Source organism: Ambystoma mexicanum, chromosome 13 (assembly GCF_040938575.1).
Source record: "Ambystoma mexicanum isolate Mex_15411 chromosome 13, UKY_AmexF1_1, whole genome shotgun sequence".
NCBI classification, from domain to species: domain Eukaryota; kingdom Metazoa; phylum Chordata; class Amphibia; order Caudata; family Ambystomatidae; genus Ambystoma; species Ambystoma mexicanum.
Window position 1 is genome coordinate 259,347,175 of NC_090938.1, and position 16,828 is coordinate 259,364,002.

Sequence of the window (16,828 nt, forward strand, 5' to 3'; positions counted from 1 at the left end):
AGGCATACAAATGCATCAGAGCCTTTCATCTGCTGTCCATTTTTGCATTTCAGTGTTATTGCAAACTGTTTTGTAAATGCAGGAATAATAGTATTTTTCCTCATTTGTAATTCGATTGCATAAGGAACCAGTTGTGCACAATGATAAGCCCTTCTTTTGTCTTCAAACTCAGGTGCCGGACCACCTAGGCGTGACCATATTTTTTGATTAAGGAAATCTAACACCATACACATTCTGTGCATGATGTCATTTCCCATGTAAAATTCATTTTGTGCTCCACTCACTATCCATACATTATGGTAAATTGTTTTCTGCCCAATGCTAATTTTAAGCATGCATCTGCCTGCAATTCGGTTTTCAAAGTCTGGACTGTCCAACCCAGAAACATATTGGTTTTTAATCCTAAATTTCGGGATTTCTTCTCTCTCCATAATTTTTTGCAACAATTTCTCATTAATGAAACTCCTTTCATGTTCAAGCGCTAAAGTGGCTTTTATTGTTTTAAGATAATCATTTATACCAAGATGAACCCATGGTTGCTCATCTTCCATGTGTATTTCTGCCAGAGTGGTAATGTGTTTTTCTGAATCTGTTTTAGGAGCAATATTCTGTTTGCACGTTTTCTCTTTTAGATAAAAACATAATGTGTGCTCATCTATGGCAGTCTGCCAATCTTTCCTTGGGTCCAAGTATATTTGTACAGGTAGTTTTTCATTGTCGCTCTGTATTTTGTCTTGACACATTAATATGACAGTGACACTAGGTATGCAGCTATTCTGGAGATATACCTCCACAGCATCATTTGTTTTGTCAACGGTGTGACATTCATTTATATTGCTGTTTTGTGATTTTAGTTTCTTAGGCCTCAATGGTTTTTTGGTTAAGGACCACAGCACTCCATTCACCCCATCTATGAGAGGAGACAATCTTTTCAGGCAATCTGTCCCCATCAGAAATGGAATTTCACAAATAGATGTGATCAATACCTCTTGTTTCATTCTGTGCTTTCCTATTTTTATGTCAACCTCAGTTACACCTATGATGGGCACCTCCTCCCCATTAAAGTTATGCACTGGGCCTTGATTTTCCTTCACTGTGATCTGACTCTGTGGAGGCCTCCCTTCATTGAAACTCTTTACCAGCTCCTTGGACATAATTGTGGCCTGTGCGCCAGTGTCAATCATAGCAAAGGTGTGGCATTTTTCTTCTACAGTGATGGGTGTATAATATCTGTCCTCAACTTCCTCTAATACATATAAGAAATGTGAATTCTTACTGATTTCAGGGCTCACCTTTCTCAGGTCTTTTTCATTTTTGGCTAAGCACATTGGTAAATGAAAAGACATTTTTCCCTCCTTTTTACCCATTTCTGTGCGAGAGATTTTATTCATTTCTCCATGTTCAGAGGTTTTTTGGAGTGTGGCCACTGTTCGCCCATCCATCTGGGTAACATCAGAGACCACATTACAATCCTCCAACTGAACATGTGTAACAACATCATTCAGCAATTTGTCATTTTTTAATTCTGTGCATTTGTGATCATTTAGCGTAATACCAGCCCTTTCAGCCTCTTCAAAAATATGTGGCTCAAAGAATTCTTCAAGTGATTGACTTGTACCCTCATTGTGAGTATTTCCTTTTTCTGTCTGTGTTTGGTCATTGTTTTGCTTGCCCAGGGAAGGAGCTATAGCATCCCCACTTACTCCCTGTTCACTGGTATTCCCCATGCATGAGTCATTTTTCTTAAATCTGTTCCTTTGTTCTTTTGGAATTCCTAATGTTTCTTTTTCATTTGTGCAAATCTTTACTGTTTTATTTAGCTCTAAGTTAAACCGTACCTCTTTTTTAGAAGTATTTGCACTTTCTATCACAATTTCATTTACTGGTACTTTCATTTTTAATCCATTAGGCATCTCAGAGTCGTTATGCAAAATTATATCAGAGCAATCTGTCATTTTGGCACTGCAGTTATCATGAGTACTTAGTCACTTTTCGGAAGCCCCCCGGTCATTGCTATGGCCATCAGCTCCCTCTTTGGAAGGTTGTTTTTGCGCTGTATCGAGCTTTCCTATTTGCTCAGCTAACATTTTCACTTGGGCCTCAAGGCACTGGAACCTTTCCATCTCTCTAGGATCCTCCTTCTGTGGCCTAGGTTGATATTGGTTGTTTTCCCCCTGATTGGATCTATTCTGATACCTCTCAGGTGATTGATGTCGGTTGGGATGGTTTCTGAACTCTTGATTCATTTGTGGAGGGGAGCGGGTTGCACCCATCCTTTGATTATAGTCCTCTGGTGGGGAATCATTGTACTGGCGTGGACTGTAGTTCACGTTTTGCCTCATATCCTGTCTCTCAGATTGTGGGTACTGGCCCCTATGTTGATTTCCATTATCAGTAAATCGATCCACATATCGGGACCTATCCTGATTACCATATATCATGGTGCTGGGATCAAATCTGCTCTGTGTCCCCAACGACTGGTAGGGACCATCATTTCTTTGATCTTGATTTTGTCTCTGGTTATTGTTCATACCTGCCATATCAGGCCGATATCCTACCCGGGGTCTGTCCCCTAAATACCTAGGGCTGATGTAGCTCTCTCTATTACTAGGATCATGTGATTGGAACATTGGTACAGGAAATGGCGATCTTTGTTGATTACCCCTTTGTTCAGGTGTCACATTATTTTTACCTTGGCTTTGAGCAGACTCAAGGGACATTTTGGCTGACCTGATTTCCATTACTGTGGCTGAGGGTTCTTTAGATTTAGGTCTAGTATCTTTCATTTTATCACTTTCTCTACCCTGACAATAGAGTACCTCATATAGTTTTGTGCTTTGATGTACAATCCATTCAAGGGACTTGTCACGGTCAAATTCACGGACCAATTGGGATATGATGTCTTTCTGTAGCCCATAGAAGTATGCAGTTTTAAACTCATTGGAATTTGAGTCAAAAGATACATCAAAGCGAGAAAATGCTCTTTTTAAGTCTTGTGCGAGGGGATATATTAGGTCCAGCAGTAATTGTGTACGCGACTTTCTTTGCCTCCTGCAATGATTGAAAAGGAGAAAAATGACGCCTAATTTCTTTTTCAAACTCCAACCAGGTCATATTCTGCTGTTCATTTAATCCCCTTATGATGCTGGCCGTCGGGGCATCTAAAGTTAAATGAAAATATTGTCTGTACTGTTCCTTAGGTATCTGGAGTGCTTTAAAAATGTCATGTACCGCTTCTAAGTGATCTTCAATGCAGCATTCACCTCCCTTTTTAAATGGTTTGATCAGGGCTTTAATGGATTTCATTATTTTTATGGGGCTACTTGTTGCAATGCATGGAATTGCACTATTTTGTGATTCAATCCTGTTTTCAGGTGTATGAGATTGGTGGCTGCCCCCAATGGGAGTATCAAATCCCCCAAGGGCGCTGCAACCAAGTTCAGTCACCGGCCCAGTCACTGGAGCACTAGCTCTTTGGGCAGAGCTAGAATTCACCTCCACTTCATTGAATGTGGTACCCTGCCGCCTCTCCTGGGACCTGGGAATGCACATTTGCTGTTCTAAGTCCTTACACTTTTTAAGGAGTCTGGTTGCTTCATTTTGCAAATAATTATTTTCATCACTCATCTTATTAATCACCTCCTGCATGTCACACATTTGCATTTGGCATTCATTGAACTCTTTATTTCTCTTGTCTCTTTCTTGAATCATTTTAATCATTTCTTGTTCTGCACTCTGGAGATCACCTTCTTTTTCACAATGTTCTTTTTGTAAACTCTGCATTTCTGAAACAACCTCATCTTTATCCTGCCTAATGTGATCCACTAAGGCTTTTAAGTGTGCCAATTCTTGCTCATTATCTTCAAATTGTTTCTTGCTTTTGGATAACTGAGTATCAAAGTCTCTGCATTTTAATTGCATGTCTTTTTGGCATACATCCAATTCTGCTCTCAACATTTCCTGATTTTTACTTGCCCCCTCTAATTCAGTCTTTAACCTGTTAATTAGCTGAGTATCATTCTCTTGCATTCGCAGGGACTTGTTTAAAATAAACCATATTTTGCCGCATAGCCGTATTAAACAGTCTTTCTCTGCACTTTTATCGGCTGCATTCAATAATCTTGTAAGGCAGACCTGAATTATGCTGCCTTCTGCAAAAATATTGTCTAATTTTTCTTTCTGCACCTCACCCTGAATGCGGTTACTCCATTCCAACGTGCTATTCGATGACCAATTCCCATGTGCAAACAACTTTGCCTCTAAATATTGCACTAGATCTGAGAATGTGGTTTCCCTTTGTGACATTCTGAAATTCGTTTTTAGTGGCACACTGCTATTATAAAATGGGTTCCCTTTAATGTGCAAATGGCAGTGTGAGACACGCTTGCCACGCCCAGTAGGTACTCTATGATCACTTTCCCGGCCTGCAATGCACCATAAATATGTAGGGTATTTTGTGGAGATTTGGGGCCTGACGGTATTTTATTATCGCCGAAAAATAACTTAGCAATAATCACTCTTTGTATTCAGATTTGGCCAGGTGCAACAATAATACAGTGGACATGCATTATTTCAGCACCCAGACATGCATATTTGGTATACGTGGTTGGTGGTATTTTGGTGAGCATAATTCCCTTGTTTTATTTGTGGCCCCAATGTCCAGAATCCCTTATCTTTGCTTAGATTTTTCGTGTAATCACTAGAGAGACCTCAGACCTACATTTTAAGAACACCACATTTTCAGTGTTAGTGTTAGTGTGCCACCATGGGCGATCTCACTGACTTATTTACGACAGAGAGCTATATGTGGTAATTTTGTGGTAATTTCCACTATCTTATATACGGTAGGGAACTATGTTCAGAGAGTCTCTCTTCCCATTGGCTCATGTACCTCCAACGAGCTATGCTACAAACAATCACTCTCAACTCTCCATACTGAATATGTCATGCACACATCTGTCTTAAAATGACAATTGTATTGTTTAAAAATCTCCCCTCATCATCAGCACTGTATTGGTAAATAGAAGACACACCACCTGTCTGCTTTCAAGTATTTTTCTGTATTATAAAAGTTGCATTTAAACACGATCTCACTCTTTACAGAAATAAATAAAACAGCACATTAACAGCATTGTCTGTAATACTCTGAAAAAAAAAACTTGGCGGAGAACAGAACACTATTTGCAACATTAACGTGTGATTAAGGCACCGGAATCTCCTTTCCTACTCTGACTGAACATTATCGTCTCGTACACACTCAGCTCCCACACTTATGTAATTACCTTATCTGTTCAGAGTTTTCTTTGGCTGTTCTCTTTCTGAATGTGGCTCCCTTGAAGATTAACCCCAGTAAAAAGGAACGCCTGCCTTCTCAAACCGGGGTCATTGCCTGGAATTCTCAGCTTTTGCAGATAGGAATGCTCTAACCAGGAAAAGGTCTTTCTCCCAGCTCTGCCAAATCTTGACTGCCCTTCTCTCTCCTCCAACTCCCCCCAGCAAAACTCTGATCACTCCCTCTAGCATGATACTTGCTATGACGCTGCTCCAATCAGAATCAATCATGCCATCTCCTCCTTCTCTACACAATGGCTCATTTTTATAGTAATACTTTGTAACCGACTGATTTCCTGTTCTTTCGAGCTCTTTTGCTTCCTGTAATTATGTGGACAGGGCAGCAGAGAAGAAGAAAAAAAAAATGGATGTGCGTTTAAAAGTTCACTTTCAGAATATGCCTAATTCTGCAGGGGAGACACATTTTTATTAGTGGATTATGTTTCATTAGTCAGGTTAGTTATAAGTAATGTTAGTTATTATTTTCAAATGTGTCTCTCGCACCATAGGCATTTCAGGCGAAAAATAGTGTGCATTTTGAATGTGCACGTGTGCTTTTAACTGTAAAAATAGATTTGCATCTTATATGTTAAAATCGTTTTTGACTGAATAGCCTGTCTTTTCTTGTTAATCTGGTAACACATATAGCAATGCACCATAGGCATTTGGTGCTGCATCAAAAAAAAAAATTGCTACCTGTGCAGTAGTGCTGTACTCTGTGCTGTAACACGCCAAATATCCTTACACTACCAGGGTTTGAAATACAAGATAAAACAAAAATAAACTCTACAAAAGTAGCGCTGGAACATATATTTGACCAGAGAGGAGGAGATAATCACAGTCGTATGCCCAACAGCAGATTGTACCTTAAATGTCTCCTATTCAGATGGAACAGACAAGAATACTCGGTAATGCTCCAGTTAGAGCAACTGATTGGATGGTATAACCAAATCTGTGGTGGCAAAATTGATTATTTCATAAGAATTAACCCCTAAAAATATTATCATGGGATACTATGGGATACCATTCTTTCACTTCCTGGAAAGAAGGAAAGATGTTATTGGACTCTTCATATTTGTTTTTACTGCAAGCAACTTGCATAACTGGCAAGCTGGCTGTTGATGGATATAACATATTCACAAAGGAAGCAAGTACAGGAAAACATAGGCACCCTAGTGGTGGTCTTTGCATTGGGGCTAGAAGCAATATGAATATGATTAAATACCCCCTGCATAACTTAAACAGAAACCTGTTATGCACTATAATTGTGGATTTTCCTAGATTGAAACACAACATTCTGGTAATATCAATGTATGATCCTCCAAAAGGTTCATGTAGCGAGATATCAAAACACATTCTCATAAAGATTCTAGAAGCATGGCAGGAAGAAGTCCCTGGTGGAGCAGTTATTATACCTGGAGACTTCAATGCTCATTGTGTTGCCATTGAAGATCTTGAGTTAGAAGAAAACTATTGTGAGATGGGAAAAGGAGAAAGGAAATATTACAGTCCACATAAAAATAAGCTTTTAGAAAAGGGAAAGATCTGGTCAAGTCTCCTTTTGGATTTCGAGTAGCTTCCATTGATACCTACAGATTTCCAACACTGTTCAATTTAATGACCTGGCGGGGTAGGGACAGCTCCACGTGTTTGGATGCCATTTTTACCTCACAGCATGTACGCAAGTGCATTTGGTCCTATAAGGTCACTTTTATCGATCTGAGTGACCATGCAACACTGGTAGTTACTCTGTCTTCAAAATTAAAGGTGTCTCACAGCAGTTATTATGCTCTAGCTGTCAGTAATATACAGGGTAACATAAATAGATGGTCAGTGGCAGATATAAGTGAAGTAAACCATATACTGGGCCTCATTACGACCCAGGCGCTAATGGGTTAATGGCGCCGTTAAAGGCTGCAGCGCCGTTAACCTATTATCGCCTAATTACGAGGTCCCTTTGCGGGACCCGACCTTAACGGCTGGTGTAGACCAGCCGTTAAAGTACGGACCCGCAAAGGGACCTTGGTGCTAAGTACGGTGCCGCAATTTGCGGCACCGTACTTAGCGCCTTCCCCATCCCCATTGAGCCCTATGGGGCAAAAATGGGAATGGGGAAGGTCCCATGGTGAATGGGGAATTACCGCCCGCCAACCTTAGAATGGGGCGGTAATTCCGCCATTCACCATGACGGACCCGGCATGGACCATGTTGCTAATAGCACCATGGTTTAGCACCGGGGTCGTAATGAGGCCCATTGTCTGGGTATGTCATACAAGTGGGTCAAAAAGCCAGGATACATATACAGATGCTAGAAGTATTATTGCCTCATTAAATCGGGACAGACCCTCACAAAAAATAGAGGGTAAGCATCAGATCCCATTTGATATAGTCATACAGAAGGCTAAACAAGAATATCAAAGTTTTGAAATTTCTAACTGTAAAGTTTGATTGTATTTTGTTTCCTATTTTTGTATGGAAATGTATTGATGGCATGGACATATCCATGGGGCTGCACTACAGCACTACTGATGAGATGGCCAGCGGCCTTGCAAACATTAGTATAGGGAGAATATATAGCACTTCCTGCATATATGGATCTCTTTCTACAGATATATGTTATGTGTTTTCCCAAGTACAAAGCTCATAACATTTCAAGGGGGCTGTACTACAGTACAAATGATACAAATGAAGTGGTGGCCAGCTTCCTTGCATATATCAGTGTCAGGAGCATATTTGGTACTTCATGCACCCCTATGCACATTTCTATAGATTTATACTATGTGTTTCCCCAGGGTAAAGAACTAATAGCATTACAAATCTACCTACCCAAATAGTATTCCTTTAAGGAATGTCAGAGTCTACATCATGAATGCTTGACATGTGACTGACTCTGCCTCAGGCCTAATGGCATTTCTGAAGTAATTTTCCTGCAGACATGGACTCTCCATATTATGAAATATATAAACCCAGTAGTCCCCATGTTAGTGAAATCAGTAGGATGAATTTCATGCATGCCTAATGTTTGGCTGAAATTTCCCTAGCCCCAATGGCGTTTCTAGGGTCCATGCCTGTTATGAATTCCCTGTGTTCTACTTTTATAATCCTCAATATTATGCAACAAAAAACATTGACAAAACCAATAGTTTAGGTGCTTTAATGTTGTTCTTTGCATTTTGCATTTATTTGCACCAAATAGTGTAACATTTCAAAGAAGGCTGTGGTAAGGGGTGCAGGTGCGCAAGATAATGAGAAGGGGAATAGAGCAAGGGAAGAAGCCACTGAAAGAGGGTGTCATTGATGATGTGCAAGAAGAAATATGAGCAATAAAGAGTGAGAGGATAAGAAATAAAGTAAGAGTGTGAGAGGAGGGATGGGATGGGATCAAGAGAGGGGATAGAGAAAGGGATTGGGTGGGTGGGGGAATAGACATGGTAGGGTGGGTGAGTGGAGGAATAGAGGTGGTAGGGTGGGTGGGGCTAGAAGGAGAGGGTGGTTGGATGTGTGGGTAGGTGTTCACAGAGGGGGTAGGTTGGGGTAGAGACAGTGAGGGTGTAGTGTCAGTGGATGGGGCAGATATATATAGAGGGGGTGGGATGGATGGATGTCAGTAGAGAGGACTTCTGAATGAACGCATCTTTAACCCCTTAACTGCCAGCCAATTATGCAAGTCTATGCAAAATGGACAAGCATACTCATCCTTGGAAATTAAGGGGTTACTGGCTTTTTCCACCCCTTTGTGCATTTGCACATGTCAGGCGGTGTGTTGGGCATTTCTAGGGGTGGAAACTATGCTTCAATCTTGCTTCACCAGACCCTCATGCACTGCATCCCAGGAATTCAGCTTTTAGTCCATCATCTCTCATCCGTCTGACCATGAGCCAAAGATTCCCATCTGTAGTTGACCTTGTACCTCACTCTCTGTTCTATAACATTCAAGGGAGTGTAAGCACATCACTATCTTCATCCACAGCTTAATGAATAGCCCTTGTTTTCGATTTCTGAATCACGTGTGAAGAGACTTCAAATTTGTCCATTTTGACCTCTTATTTACTGCTATTTGATTCAATTATGCTGGGTGTCATTGCTCCTCTTGGCCTCTATAGACTTTCTCACTCAATCTTGTACGCGCCTTATCCATTGTTAATTGTCCAATACTTGGCTCTTGCACATTTTTTCTTCTTCTTGAATCTAAGAGAAATATGTCTCATGTCCATGGCTTATCCGTCTGCCTCCCTTTGTGCTTTGCAGTTATTCCTAAATCCAATACAGAATCTTTCTTTTGTCAACAAAGCTAATCCTCCACCGTCTCCTGATCCTGCACCTCTGGTCTGTTTCTGAGGTAGCTGGGCTGAATCTTTACATGAGACATTGTCCATTTTCCTATTATGGCTGTCCTTGGCATGTTATATATTTTCTTCTATAGCAAGCTTCTATATGTCTTATCTATCTTGCGTTGCTTAGGATTTACACTTACTGGTCAGCAAGTTGCTTTATTTTATCTTCTTTTTTATCTGTTTTTAACAATTGGCATAGATCAAGTAATAGACAGTTGAGCATGGTGAAAGCATAATACAATCATAAATTGTATAACATTATTTGTTTGCAACTTTTCGGTGCAATACAATCGTTAACCATTTCATGGCAAGGTATTTCCCCTGGCCAAGCATGCACGAAAGTCAGAGCATATGTCCCTCGGGCAACTAATGCTAGATATCAAAGTATTATAGAGTTCCTCCATGTCATTAGCCCAGACAACATCACTCATCCATACATCTTTGGTGGGATTTTCTTTATGTGTCCATCGTTGAAGAATGGCTCTCTTGGCCAACAATAATCCCAAGTTTCAGAATCTGTGTTTAGTTTCCACCATCCTCCCTGTATAGCCTAGTATACAGTCACTGGCCGCAAGAGCCATCTGATTCCCTAACATGCCCGTTAAAGTAGTTTTAATATATTTCCAGTAATTGTATAGTTGAGGGCAAGACCACAGCATATGAAGTAAGATTGCATTTTCATCTGCACATCTAGGGCACACATTTAGCCTATCTGACCGGAACAAGTTTAATCTTGATGGAGGGAAGTACAATCTGTCCACAGTTTTGAAATAAATGAGCCTATATTTAGAATTAAACAATACCTCCTTTGATAAGAAGCAAATTGCCCTTCATTGTCCGTCCGTAAACTCCATGTGGAGGTCATTGCTCCATTTAGAGAATGCAGTTCTGGTGGTTTGCACATACATAGATTGTGCTAGTTTTTAAATCACAGAAATACTTTTCTTAATGGCTGATCCTTGCAAAATATATGACAGACAGGTGAGTTCTGTGGGCTAATTCAGGAATGTAGTCCAGCATGCCCCAAACGCAGCACGCATGTGCATATAATATAGTACTTGTAGCGGCACATCTTCCACAGTTTCTTCAATGCATCCCCTCCCACTAAGCGGCCATCCACACATAAATTCACCACTGTTTGAATACCTGCTCTTCTCCAATCTTATACTATATCCCTATCCATGGTGGGGGACAGCATTGGATGCCCTCACAGAGGAAGACATTTGTTGTATATAGGCGACTGAGTACCTTAGTATTTAGCTTCTTCCATATCCTCCAATTTGCCCTCACAGGGCCCACTGGATGCATGGCTTGAGGTCATATTGCTGCTATGTGCTTCGTTTTACAGTGTTTTGAAACTGCTTTTAAAATATTGTGCATTGTTTTAAATCACCGAAATTTGAATTCAGTGAGACATTGGAATTGCTCTGCATTCTGTCTTAACTTCTCTAAGTCGTTGCGCTACTTTGCATATAATGGTCCCAACTCCCTGCTTGCTGCCAGAACTACAAATCGTCATTGTAGTTCTGACTAGCTTTTATTCGCACAACAGGTGTGAGTGCGCAGGCGCGAGAGGGACAAGCCGGTCTGCGGCGGCCCATTGCGCTCCAGGCAGACTCCGTACTGTAAAGTAAGTTGATATGAGTGCCACAAACATTTTATCACTAATTAAGGAGGCCAAAGCTAAATCAGAAATGAGGGCCATACAATGGGAGATGGCCTCTCATGTTCACATTGCTACCATGTGCGAGCGCCTCCTCAAGAAGGAAACAGTGGCACTGACGTGCCACATTAGTAGAGAAAATATGTTTAGGGAGGAGGTTTTAATGCCACATTCAAAAGCATCAATGGGAGAGCAATTTATCACTCAGTCACCGGTAGCACAAGTTGAGGCAGACAAAGTTAGTACCCCGCAACACGTGGACGGATATATGGGCTGTAGGGGCACGTTGTCAGCAACTACGCAAAATAATGTTCAGGTAGGAAAAAAAAGGCTAATGGGGACACACCTGATCAGCTCGTGACATCCTTGAGTAAGCGCCACCCCACCCCAATTATTAGGCCCATGATGGGCTTAAAAATCCTGCTGCTTAATACCAGGTACCTAATCAAACATGCTCTGGATGTTGCAACATATATAGTCCTACATGATATTGATATATGCGCACTCAGAGAGACATGGGGCCAGGCGGCGGCCGGCCCCTGACTTGCGCTGGCTATACCCCATGGATATGATATCCTTCATCAGGACAGATTAGATGGAAAAAGGGTGGACTCTCTTTTATCTCTAAAACCACCCTGGATATATGGAGCATTGATCCCTCAAATCTTGATGGGTGTGACATGTTACATATAAAAATAAGAACAGATGCAGAAACCTCTTTTAATGTGGTTCTCGTATATAGGCCTCTGTCTATCATGCATGATTTCACCAATCAACTATGTAACTCATTGCTTTCTTTTATAAAATCCAATACTAAAGCTCTTCTTTTAGGGGACTTTTATTACTCGCTGAGTGATAGGAGTGACACACAAGCTAAGTCTCTTGAGGATGCCTTAGCGGAACTTGGGTTTCAACAATTTGTAAAAACCCCTACCCATGACAAAGGTAATATATTAGACTGCATAGCGGGTCATAACATATCCCTGGCTAGTCAAGTGATAACCCTGTGCCCATGGTCAGGCCATTTCTTCATCCACTTTGTGGTTTGGTTTGATAGGGTGATTATGCACAGGAAAGAACATAAAGTCACTTTGGTATGCATAAATCCCAAGAATCTTACCCCCAAATGCCCTATGCCCCTGGTATACCTCTGTCTCAGAAATGAATGATTCTCTCTCTGTGAATGACATTGCTGAGAAATATCAGTGTACTCTTCAGAACGCACCCTTAATGCCTTAGCACCCCGAAAAACCATAAAAGTCATTCAGAGGCAGGCTAACATCTGGTTCACTTCAGACCTACACATTCTTAAGAGTGAGAAGATTAAAAGCCTCTACAGATGGAACAACTCTCTTACTGAGTGGGATAAAGAGGCATACAGAACCGCAAAAAAAGATTCAAAGTAGCAGTCGTCCTAGCAAAAAAAAACCTCTCTTGATAATGGAATTGTTAAGGCACAATACCAGTCAAGGGAATTATTCAAAATCTTGAAGTAACTTGAAAACCAAAGTCAGGTTAAAACAGAAGGTATCATTGGGGTTGCTGAATGTTGTGCCTCGATTCAGGACGCCATGTTTGGCAAACTAAATACTATTAAAGCTAATATTGTACAAGTAAACAAAGCTATGGCGCCCAGCAATGATATATCTATTGACATCACTCAAAAGCTGTGGAAGCAAGAAGAACAGTTTGCTTTTAAACCAGTGACAGAACCAGAACTGGCACTGATAATAGCAAATGTGAAACCGACCAACTGTAAGGGGGACACATGTCCAGGCATGATTGTAAAATTGTGTTCCCCCATGCTGATTAGCACCGTGTGAACATTTTTGAATGCCTCATTCAGGAAACTGTGTTCCAGCTGGTATTAAGAATACATAGATTACACCAATCCTGAAAAAGATAGAATTATGTCCACTGAATCCGTTGAATTGCCGACTTAAACACCCCATTCCTGCTCAAGATTCTTGATCATGTAGCATACATTCAAGTTATGGCACATCTTAAAAATAATAATATTCTGTACAGATGGCAGTCAGGATGTAGGGAGAATCATGGCACAAAGACGGCCCTCCTGGATTTAAAGTCCAGGCTTTTTTGATTTATGGACAATGGACAGATGGCTATGCTGATGCCACAGGACCTCTCCACCACCTTCGACTTGGTAGATCATGCACTATTTATCTCTAGGATAAGGGAGGAGGTGGGAATCTCAGGGTCAGCAGCATGTTGGGTTAAATAATTTCTCAGCAATCGTTGGTGTAGAATCAGTCGCACAACGGCGGATGCAGAACCTGTTGGGCTCATACAAGGAGTACCTCAGGGGGCCTGCCTGTCTCCTATATTTTATAATATCTTCACTGTTCCTTTTCTTATCCTCTACATGAAAATGAAATTTACTTCACAAATTATGCAGATGACACAAAATGTGTCATCCCTCTCTCTGGAAACTTTTCTGAGGATGAGAAAACCATCAAAAGGATCTATGGATTGAGCCAGCGGTGGATGTGCACTAATGAACTTGTTCTGAATAACGGCAAAACTGAACTGATGCTGGATGGTACAGAGGCAAAAACCCGAAAGATGGGAACCGAGTACGCCCAGCTCATAATTGATGGTTGCATCATAAAAAACAACAAACAAAGTGAAGACCTTAGGGGTCTATTTTGATGGTAACCTCAACATGAAAGCACAGGTTAGTAGCCTGGTTTCCTGTGCCTCATACTATATAAAACTGATGGCACAAGCACAGCCTTTTATCTCAAGAGCCAACCGAGAGATCTTAGCCAGGACCATGATGGGCTCTAGGCTTGACTATTGTCGCAGTCTGTTAGCTGGCCTTTCCAAATCTGATATGGACTGGCTTCAGGTTGTATAGAATTATGCCGTTAGAACTATCACGGACCTTAACAGGAGAGACCATGTATCTGAGGCAAGAAGGAGCCCGCATTGGGTCCCCATGGAAGCTAGAATTGATTTTTGCCTCCTCTTGATTATTCATAAGTGCCTGACATACAGAACCGCAAAAAAAAGATTCAATGTAGCAGTCGTCCTAGCAAAAAAAACCTCTCTTGATAATGGAGGGAGGGAAGTGCTGGAACTAAAATCTAATGCACATAACCTCAGATCAGATAATACTACCCAAATGTCATGATGCATACTCCCGGAGAGCCAGTCCAAGACCGGCAGCCCCGGAAGCACACATTAGGTACCCAAGGGAAGGTCCAGCAACCCCAAATAGGGGCCCTTTGGACACAGTCCTGGCGCCTTTGGCGCCAGGCTCATAAAGGGAGTGCTTTTGGTGGACTTACCTGATGCAGACATTCTGCCAGATCCAGACCTCTTTGAGGCCTGAAAGGAACTACTTTACCTGTGGGACTATTTTGCCACTCGGGCGTGGTCAGGGAAAGATACATACCTGATTGGGGAAGGATACATACCTGGGACGTCTTTGGAGGCTGTTTAAGCCACGCCCAGACAGCAGCTCACGCTTTGCGTTGCTCTGCTCCTAGAAGCTCGACGCTCACTGTGTCTGCTCCTGCATCCTGACTCCAGCCACGCCTGCTTCAGTCCTGGAACACCTTAAAGGAAGAGGAGAGGAAGAGAAGGTGAATAAAGGACATTACCTGATATTGCATGGGATCCGGAGCCAACACGCCGACGATCCTAAAGGAAAAGACATTATTTTTGGATTACTCGCGTTGCTCATTGCAGCGCTGCGGTCAACTCACCTGTCCACAAGGAATTCTGTACTCCTACGACCATCCACACGTTCTGCTGCATTCCAGCACCTAGGAAGGAAAAGAGAAGAACAAAAGGTGAGCCAGAGAAAACATTGGGAAAAAACTGATTTGCCACAAGGCTTACCTGGCGATTGGTGGGGGAGAATCCTTCCTCATCTCGGGTCGGCACGCCTTTTGGCAGTACCGTGCCCCGACCCCTATGGGAAAAAAAGAACATGCGCATTAGTGGGTGAACATACAGACATTAGAAAAACCACCCCAACATAAGCTCACCTGAATTATCCACAGCAAATTGTCTTCTCTACGTGGAATCTTCGCTCAGCACCTGCGCTAAAAGACTAAAAGCAGTCCATTGAAAATAAAGGCCAAAAAGGAAGGGAGAACAACCCTTGAACTTGATAAGTCATATACTTATGAAAGCGCCTTATTCATCCAAAAAACCAGTGAAGCAACTGGATCTGATTGGCCGTCCGATAACCAGTGAAGTAACTGGATTCTACCGCAACCCTGCACCAGAAGCAGGATGGAGAGCTTGTCATTTCAAATCTTAAGGTGAGAATTAACGGGAAGGTTCAGAGGTGGTTTGAAGAGAGAGTAAAAGGGGAAAGGAGGGGTTCGACTTGTCACTCCGCAGGTGATTAAAATCTTTTTCCCCATCTACAGAAAGATCTTCCTACGCATCAGACAGGCGAGGTTTGGGGGTCCGGCCCAGTCGGTGTTCCGAGTCCCGCGCATCACCTTAGAAGAGGCCGCAGCAGCCCAGACCTGGTCAGCGTCTCCGTGGGAGTCAGGTGAGCGTTACAGAACGTGAAGCCTTCCTACAATTTCCCACCCGGACGCTATGGAGACTTCCAAAACCGATCAGCTGGCCCACCTATTGGGGGAATTACGGGCCGAAGTGCATTCCGCACGTCAGGAGACAAACGCTCTCAGGAGAGAACTAATTGTATCTAAGGAACGAACTGATGACCTTGCCAGGCAGTTGTTGCAAGGTCAAGCTGGACAAACTCCTCTACCAGGTTCGGGGGGTATTCCCGCCCCAATGGTTTCAAGCAACCCTGTGCAAATTAATCTACCGGGAAATATGCCATTGGCCCCACCTGAACGTTTTGCGGGGGACCCCAGAAGATTTGCTGTATTCATGAATCAATGCCGATTACACTTCCTTTGCAGACCGGGGGCCTTTCCTAATGACCAAACCAAAGTAGCCTTTGTATTATCATATCTCAGTGGCTGCGCTGCAGATTGGTCAGTTCCACTGGTCACTCAAGATGACCCGATACTCCGAGACTTTCAAGGTTTTCAGACACGCATGGAAAGATTATTTGCTCGGCACTCTCAGGGACAGGCCCTGGACAACGAATTTCTGTCCTTACGACAAGGTAACCAGGATCTATTAGCCTATATCGCAACCTTCAATAAGTTGATAGTGGAGACTGGGTGGCCAGAGGATAAGAGAATCACATTATTTCATCGAGGTTTACGTGGGGAACTTAAAGATGTTCTAGCCCAAGTTTAAATCCACCCCAAGACTGTATGGAATATATAGACTTAGTGGTCCAATTAGACCATAGGCTTCAAAATAGAAAAGCAGATCGGTCCAAGTTTGAGACACGCGTGTTAGTCAAGACCCACGTTAACCCCAAGAATGCCGATGTTACCAAACCTATGCAAATTGGAGGGGTTAAAGGACTGTTATCCCAAAAGGAACGTGAAAGAAGACGACAGATGCAATTGTGTCTTTATTGTGGGGCTTC